Source organism: Tamandua tetradactyla, chromosome 3 (genome assembly GCF_023851605.1).
Source record: "Tamandua tetradactyla isolate mTamTet1 chromosome 3, mTamTet1.pri, whole genome shotgun sequence".
NCBI lineage: Eukaryota > Metazoa > Chordata > Mammalia > Pilosa > Myrmecophagidae > Tamandua > Tamandua tetradactyla.
In genome coordinates, this window is record NC_135329.1 from 3,166,536 (window position 1) to 3,175,544 (window position 9,009).

Consider the following 9,009-nt stretch of genomic DNA (forward strand, 5'->3'; position numbering starts at 1 on the left):
TTTTTTAGCTCCGCCGAAAAGTTAAATGACCTTCCGAGGGTGATACAGCCAGTAAGGGTCAGTAGGAAGATTCCGCCTACTGTGACAGCCGTTCCTAAACTGTGTTGCGGGTTCAGGCCACCTGGGGCCGTTTAAAAACTACTAATTTCTGACTAACCCCCCCAGATATTTTGATTTAATTAATAAGGGTTGAGGCCTAGGCTTAGGAATTTTTAAAGGCTGTCCAGGTGATACTAATGTGCAGCACCACAGTATTCTGTCTTGATGTAAGATCTGGCAATAAAAATAAACACAATAAATAATATACAAATAGTAAAGAGAAAATAGGAAGATAAGTGGGGAAGCATATAGGATGGTGGGCTTTTGTTCAGATAATTTTTATTTCCTAATATACAGACCTTTGTTGAAGAAGATAATTTTGAAATATTAGCAAACATCTTCCCTGGAGAAGTCAGAGACAGGCCTAGCTGTGCTCTCCGGGCCCTCACATACATCCGCCCTCTTTTCTCGTGTTGGCAGAAGTTTCAGTATGGTTCCGTCCACAGGGGAGGGCCTACCTGAAACCAGAAACCAGAAACGGGAAACCAGCACTCCCACCTGCTTCTCAGGGCAGGAACTCCGGGCGCAGACAGCCTCCCCTCCTCGGGTTGTATAGATGCCCTGCCCTCAGGCAGCACAGATCAGTTCCAGATTGGGGGGATTTGTATCCAGAAAAAATCTCACATTTTTCTCAACATTATTCCCAAATACTAAATAATACCAAGAAAATGTTAATTCACAAAATTAAGTTATGGCTTCTTAAAAGCTAGTAAAAAGCTCTACTTAACCAAATACTACTTTCTCATTCGGAAGCGTTATGAGTTTCATCTCTTGTATGGGGTCTTCCCCTTAGTTATTCTTTATCTATATGCTTTTTAAAGAATTCTAACAGCATTTTTACTCCTTTCTTACAATAGTCAGCAGGTACTTTAAATACTACTGTCTTAATACTATGCCCTGGTACAAGTATTATTCTAGTTAGATTGTAAACTCTTTGAAGCTAAGAATTACATCTTTCCCATTCATGAAGTACTAACCTAATTGTGTAATATACTCATCAAAAACATACTGCCTGCCATTAGCAAAGCCACTACAAATCCAGATTCTTCCACAGAGTAATTAAGACAGATTCTTTGAAATCCATGTAATTAAGGTTACCACAATCTCATTTATCTTTCTGACTATATTCAACTGACTCCTTAAATAGGATATATTTGAAGCGTATCCTCATTTTATTATGTTTTATACACTTGTCATTATTACCAAGTATATTGCTCAGTTTATGCAATCTGTCCAGTTAAGCTTTTTTTTAAGACTTTTTTTTTTTTTTAAACATGGGCAGGCACTGGGAATCGAACCCGGGTCCTCTGGACATGGCAGGCGGGCATTCTTACCTGCTGAGCCACCGTGGCCCACCCTTAAGACTATTGTTTAAGAGGAGTTTTGAGAATGTACTTATAATAAAAGCTTATTTTATCAGTAAGCTTCTATAAATTTAGGGATAACATATTGTGCTAGTTTGAAATTATGTACTCCAGAAAAGCCATGTTCTTTTTCCTGATCCAGTCTTTTGGGGACAGCCATGTTACTTTTAGTTGTGATTCAATATGGTGGGGTAGGGATTTTGATTGGATTGCTTCCATGGAGATGTGACACACCTGGTTGGGAGTGGGACCTTTTGATGACATGGAGATGTGATTCTGCCCATTCAAGGTGGGTCTTTATTAGTTTACTGTAGTCATTTCAAGGAGGAAACATCTTGGAGAGATCCAGAGCCGACCTGAGACCCAGATGTTTGGAGAGGCAGAAAGAAGAGGCCCCTGGGGAAGCTGTTTGAAACCAGAAGCCAGAGGACAGGCAGATGCCAGCCACGTGCCTTCCCAGCTGACAGGTATTCTGGACACTGCCAGCGGTTTTTGAGTCAAGGTATCTTTCTCTGGATGCCTTAGTTTGATTACTTTTTATGGTCTTAGAACTGTAAACTTGTAACATAATAAATTCACTTTTTAAAAGCCTTTCCATTTCTGTTATATTGCATTCCAGCTGTATTAGCAAACCAAAACACATATCTAAGCAGAATAAAATCAGAAATCAGACTAAACTTTGTCACTGCAACTTTTGCAGCTCTATTTGCTTTTTTATTCCTTCTATAGAAAGTTAAATCTCTTTGCTTTCATAATATCCTGAAATTATGAACAACCTTAAAAGTACATTGACTATCAAGCTCTGGAACATATTCTTCTTAATATGTCTCAAGCATAAATTCAGGAAAATAAATAAGGTTTCCTTAAAGAATCACGTGTAAAACAAGGTCATTTTGATAGATTGATGGAAGTGTCTTGCAAAAAGCTAACACTTTACTTTGCCTAGGAGCAATGGTTCAAAATTGATTAATTCAGCATTCACAGTGACTTTATAGAACATAACTGCTGCAAATAATGAGAATCAATTATATATAGTAGTGATGGTTGCATGATATTTTAAATGTAATTAATGCCACTAAATTGCACATTTAAAACTGGTTATACTGGTAAATTCTGAATTATATATGTTTTACCACAATACCAAAGAAAATCCAATATTTTACAAGTAATAAAGAATTGTATGTCTGGATCACGGGGGTGGGGGTGAGGTTATTTTGGCCATGACTTTTCAGAATTGATAATTTTGAGATTAGTGGTTCTATTTTAGGCCAAAATAATATGCCAATTAAATAACTTATATGGTTGTGAGGCCTTATGTTGTCCAAACATCACTTCCCAAGATGGCCAGAATGCAAGACATCAATCAAGGAAGACTTGGGGCATTTGGGAAATATCATTTTTTTGAGTTTTTTACATAATTTCCTGAGCTCATGTTGAATACTTTTCACTCATCTCTTTTGGGAACTCATGAGAGGCAGGTTATCAAAAGTGATTGAAAGAGTGATTCAGTGATAGAATACTTGCCTGCCTTGCAGGAGACCAGGTTCGATTCCCGGCCCCTGCACCTGAAAAAAACAAAGATGATTAAGAGCATGGGTCAAACCTGGGTCTGAGAACTGGCCCTGCCCAAAACAGCCCCAAGACCTGCTTGTTCACTTAAACTCCAGGCCAGAGCCCCAAAGCACGCCTGTGCCACCCAGTGGCAGCACCCCGGGAGCTTGCTGGACGTGCAGACGCTCCGGCCCCATTACAGGCCTGAATCCGAGTCTCTGGGGCTCAGAGCTCTCCAGGGTTGAGAAACAGGGTTCTAGGTCTCACTTCCTCACTGTACGGTGAAGGTAACACAGTCAGTACCTTCTGCACAGCACTGGGGTGCAAGTTAAATGGATATTACACCTAAGTGCTCAGTGCAGGGTCTAACAGTGCTCAGTGCACTAAAGAACAAACACACGAAAGCCCTTTGCACAAGAAGGCTGGAACCCTTAGGAGTTGCACAGACCGGGCGGCAAGCCAAGCCATGCCCCCTGGCTTCCCCATGCGCACACGCGCTGTCCCTCCTCCCGCACCCCACTCCCTTAACCGGGTTCCCTGCATCCACACATGAGCAACCACACCCCACCATGCCCCACGCATGCCTGTACCCACACCCCACCCGTGTGTGCACAGCCGCACCCTGACCCCTGCACTCCACCGTCCCCCATGCCACGCCCTGCCCTGCCCTTCTACCCCGTGCCCCCTCCCCTGTACCACATGCCGCCTGGCAGCTGCAGGGTGCCCCATCCCAGGCCTGGCCCCTGCACCACACCCTGCCACCAGCCACCATGCACCCTACACCTGCCCTGCAGCCTGCCATCCCCCCCCTCCACCCCCCACCCCTACACCCCATGCCATACCCCATGCCCCTGCAAATTTACAAAACCTTAGATGACTGAGGAAAATCAACTTCCAGAGTAGCCCTAGCAAGATAATTAAATGGCTTGAAGTCAACAGAAAGTCATAAAGTATATGAAGATGCAGACAGATATAGCCCAGCCTAATGACCAAATTAAAACACTGGAGGAGACCCAGACTTCGGAATACTAATCAAAGATGTTCATACAACTCTCCTAGATAAATTCGGTGGGTTGCCTAATGACATAAAGGAGATCAAGAAGGCACTAGATGAGCCTAAAGTATTGACAATACTTTCTACTATTGAAAAAAAAAGTAGAAAAATAACAGATATCACAGAGAGGAAAAGTACTATAGACTAAATAAAATATATGCTAGAGACACACAACAGCAAATTTGAAGAGGCAGAATAGAGAATAAGTGAACTAGAGGACAGGACAATTTAATTCAAATGCACAAAGGAACAAATGGCAAAAAAGATGGAAATTTTTGAATTGGATCTTAGGGAAATGATGCACAAATAAAGGAATCATTAGGGGCCCAGAAGAAGAGTAGAGTAAAGAGCTAGGAAGAGTAGTTGAGGAGATAATGGGGGAAAACTTCCCAACCCTTATAAAAGACATAAATATGCAAATCAAAGAAGCCCAATGAACCCCCAAATAGAATAAATCCAAATAAGTTTACCCAAGATACATATTAATCAGTCTGTCGAATGTTGAAGAGAAGCAGAAAATCCTGAAAGCAGCAAGAGAAAAGCAACTTACCACATACAAGGGAAACCACGTATGACTGAATTCAGACTGCTCAACTGGCACTATGGAGACAAGAGGGCAGTGGTATGACACACTTAAGATCCTGAAAGAGAAAGACTTTCAGCCAAGAATTCTTTATCCAGCTAAGTTGTCTTTCAAAACTGAAGAAGACCTAAAATTGTGGAACTGTAACCCATACCAAACTCTGAAATCTATTCTAAAACTAATTGTTGCAATGTGCTTTGAAATTTATTGCTTTTTTGTATATATGTTATTTTTCACAAAAAAAAGTCGATTGTGATGATAAACGCACAGCTATATGATGATATTGTGAACCACTGATTGTACACTTTGGATGATTACATGGTATGGGAATATATAATATATATCAATTAAAAATAACTAAAAAAGATCTAAAGAGAAGATGGTGTTATAAAAGAGAAGGTAGGATTTAATAAATGAGTGTGGCTTCTGAATCATGATACTGATATTTCTTTTAGTCTCCAGTCTTGGAGCAACTAGAAGGAAAAACCTAAAATTTGGAACTGTAACCCATAACAAACTCTGAAATCTGTTCTGTAGCTAATTCTTGTGGTGTACTTTGCAATTTATTGCTTTTTGTATATATACATTGTTTTTCATAATTAAAAATTAAAAAGTAAGAAGTAAAAAAAAAAACTGAAGGAGAGATTAAAATTTCCACAAACAATGGCTGAGAGAATCTGTCAACAAGAAACTGTTCCTACAAGAAATACTATCTGCTGAAAAAAAAAAAAAGGCAGTAGAGGGAAGTCTGGAGGAGGGCACAGAGTACCAGTAAGGGTAACTTAAAGGATAAAAAGAGAGAGCAGGAAAAGAACATACATCTGACAAATAAAATAAAAAAGATAAGGTGGTCGATGCAAGAAATGCCTTTACAGCAATAATTTTGAATGTTAATGGGTTAAACTCACTATTTAAAAGACACAGATTGTCAGAATGGATTAAGAAACATGATCCATCTATATGCTGTTTATAAGAGACTCATCTTAGACTTAAGGAAGATTAAATAAGTCAGGCTAAGCCTTTCAAGCAGTACCCAGCACATCATTGGCATTCAATAAACAATAAAGCTAGTATTGATTTGAAATTTATTTTTGTGGATTATATGAGGAAGTGATAAAACTAGATTTTCAATATAGACTATTTAAAGTATAACAGTGTCCTGAAAAATAATTCTTGAATCTACTCTAAGCTTCCCTGCATATTTTTAAGCCGCTATCTATCTCATATCAAACCCCTAACCCAACTGATATTGTTTCATTACATGTTATTTTAATTTGACCTTTCACACCATACTTTAGGTGGTTCTTCATAAACTAGAACTCAGTAGCTTTCCTTTAATGTTTGATTGAAATATTTTTAAAAGACCTTCATTTCATCTTTTGAAAAATAACATCCCTAAGCATCTACTCAAAGTGTTTTTTTTTTATTGTAGATTTTTTGTCTGGCTTGGTACACTTCATAGTTCAGTTGAAATGTTTGCCTTTTAATCACACAGGATAGAAACTTCATGGCAACGCAAAATACATGACTGAATTTCATAAATCACAACCATCTTCATAAAAATATTTAGCTTTCTGTCCAAAGCCTGCAGTTTAGTAGAATTATTTCTCTACAATTTAATATGGATAATTCTTAATGAATTCATTACACACCTGAAAGAAGCTTAACAGGATAAAAGAAATCCAGAATTTTGAATCCTGCTTCTTAGAGTAGTTCATTAGAAGTCAATAGAACATTCAAGCTATGTTGTAAATCAATTCGATTTCTGTACCTCTGCCCAATTGACCTTTAGTATAAGGAATTGTACCAAATAAGTGAATAAATTAAGAGCAAAAAATAATAATAATATATCACAAACTGAAGGATAGCTTTACTTTCCAGAGATATAAGTAATTAACAAAAGCATTAAGGCAGCAATAAATAAATAGGCAAAAGGTATGAACTGACAATTCACAGCCAGGAGCAAGCATCCTAAGAAACATGGGAGAAAATGATAAGACAAAGAAATTAAATATAAATGACAGAATACTTCCCTTCCTTTATAATTATTTTTTTCAAAGAGAGAGTTTATTACTAGGCTCATTGGAGAGCAGATGACCTAGCAGCCCAAAATCTGTCTCCCCAAGTTTAAGGGTTTCAAAGTTTTCGAGGAATTAATGAGGGGAGATGAGGTCATTTTGAATAGCAAGTTCAAAGCAGAAAAGGAGAGTGTTATTATCAAAGTGTTATTATCATTTCAATAGGAGAATGTAAGTTGAAAGAAGGGGAGACAGAGCTATGACTTCAGATCCAAAAGGAAGGGAGACAGTTATCTTTCAACAGCAGAATCTAGCTGATAGAATTCATAAATGTCTGGGGTCTGAAGCTGAATTATACTTTAGGGAATTCAGGTAGTCCCCTCCATCTACTCCAAAATCCAAGAATGTAAAAAGGAATATGATTCAGTAATCAAAATCATCCCTTAAATCCTAATTTCTCCATTACAATTCCTCCCTCTCATTTGAAAATCCTCTCTCAATCTTGAGGGAAATCTGGGTGACTTTCTGGTTCAAGACTGAAAAGGGGCATTGTCATTAAGGGGTAGAGGAATGAAACAAAGAAACCAGTTGTTGTTCTTGGAGAGTCCAGTTTCTCTGGGTTTCAGAGCTTCTCTGGCATTGGAACAATCTGGAGGTTCCAAGTCTCTGAAAAGCAAACTCAATAAGTAAAATTTTATAGAACACAGGATATCTTTCAGGGTTTCCAGGAACACTGTTGGTTGGGATTTTCCATACTGCAGAAGTTTGCAATACCTGGCTGAAACTTACATAAGAGAAACTTCCAGAATGACCCCTCGACTCTATTTGAAATCTCTTAGCCAAATTGAAACTCTATTTCTTTACCCCGTTTTGGTCAGTTCATCCATGATGCCAGGGCCAGGCTCTTCCTTGGAGCTTATGCCTCGTGGTGCCAGAGTCGGTTATGTCCCACGATGCCAGGGCCAGGCTTACAGCCCTAGAAATTATGCTCCATGGAGGGTAGAAGGTCAAAGTTTGGCTTAGAGAGGGACCACACTTGAGCAACAGCAGAGATTTTCTGGAGATGCCTCTTAGCACTAATCCTAAGTAGGTTCAGTTTACTATTACAGAAATAAGTTTCATAAGGGCAAGCCTCAAAACTGATGCCTTGGCTTATTAAATTGGGAGCCTCTCTTACTTAGGAAAATGTCAGAAAATCTGCAAGTGGGAAAGCTTAATAGTTCTATTTTTCTCAGTCCCTCAAGGAATTTTGCAAACACTCGTCATTTTCTGACCCAAATACTCTGAAATGCATCATTGCACAGCATTAACTTGTACAGAACATTAAGATTTTGTACCTAATTTCAGGTTCTGTATCAAATAAAGCTGAATTATGTTGTTTGACTAGGTAGAGTTAGATAGTGTAAATTTTGGACAAAACAAATATTTTTCTTTTTATCTCACCTGAAAGTTAAAGCTTTAAAATACAGACAATATTATTCTTTATCTTGTATTTTGATTTACTTTAATTTTAAGCTGATCAGTTTCATTACATCTTTAATCAGAGTTTGATCATTTTCAGTTTCTTTTTTTTTTTTAACAGTTGCTATATGGACTTATGCCGACTTTCAGAGCTGGAGAACTAAATCTGAGTCTCAGGTGTCACACAGATAAAGCTCCAGGGAACTACTAGGTTATTTAAAAAGCAAAGCATTTCAGAATTTCAAGATAACAGTCAAAGCATACAAGCTGAGTTTTAATTTTTATAAGCAATTTAATTTAAAGTATTTTCAAAAATAAAAACATTGCAGAGTTGTTTTCTATTAAGAAACCATACAGAAGTTTTATTCTGTTTCATTTATACACATTTACCAGAGTTATATTAATAGATGAAATACAATACATATATTTGTCCTGCCTTTCTTTTAAAGTTTTTCCTTGTTACAGACAGAGCTCTGACCTATAGCTGACCACATATTCTTTTAGAGAAGTATTAGAGCAAAGCAGTGCAACTGACAATTTGGCTGTTTCTGTGATCTGCAGCTTTCTAAAAATAACTAAAACCCTGACTATCAAAACCATACCATTGCTTAATGCCATACAAATCAGTATCAGCATATAACACAGACAGTAAGAACGCTGTCAAATTTTTAGGGATCTCTAAATGTATGAATAGCATTTTATGTATACAAATTTAACCATCAACAGGATAGAAAATCCCTTTTAACCACTGTAATACTTCCCAGACACCTCCTATGCAATAGGTTAAACTATTTCAGCACCTTTCTTACACAGGGGGAAAGAACATACTATTTGTAATAGTTTTTCCCTTAACAGTGGGAAGACTGGTCTTCCGAAATA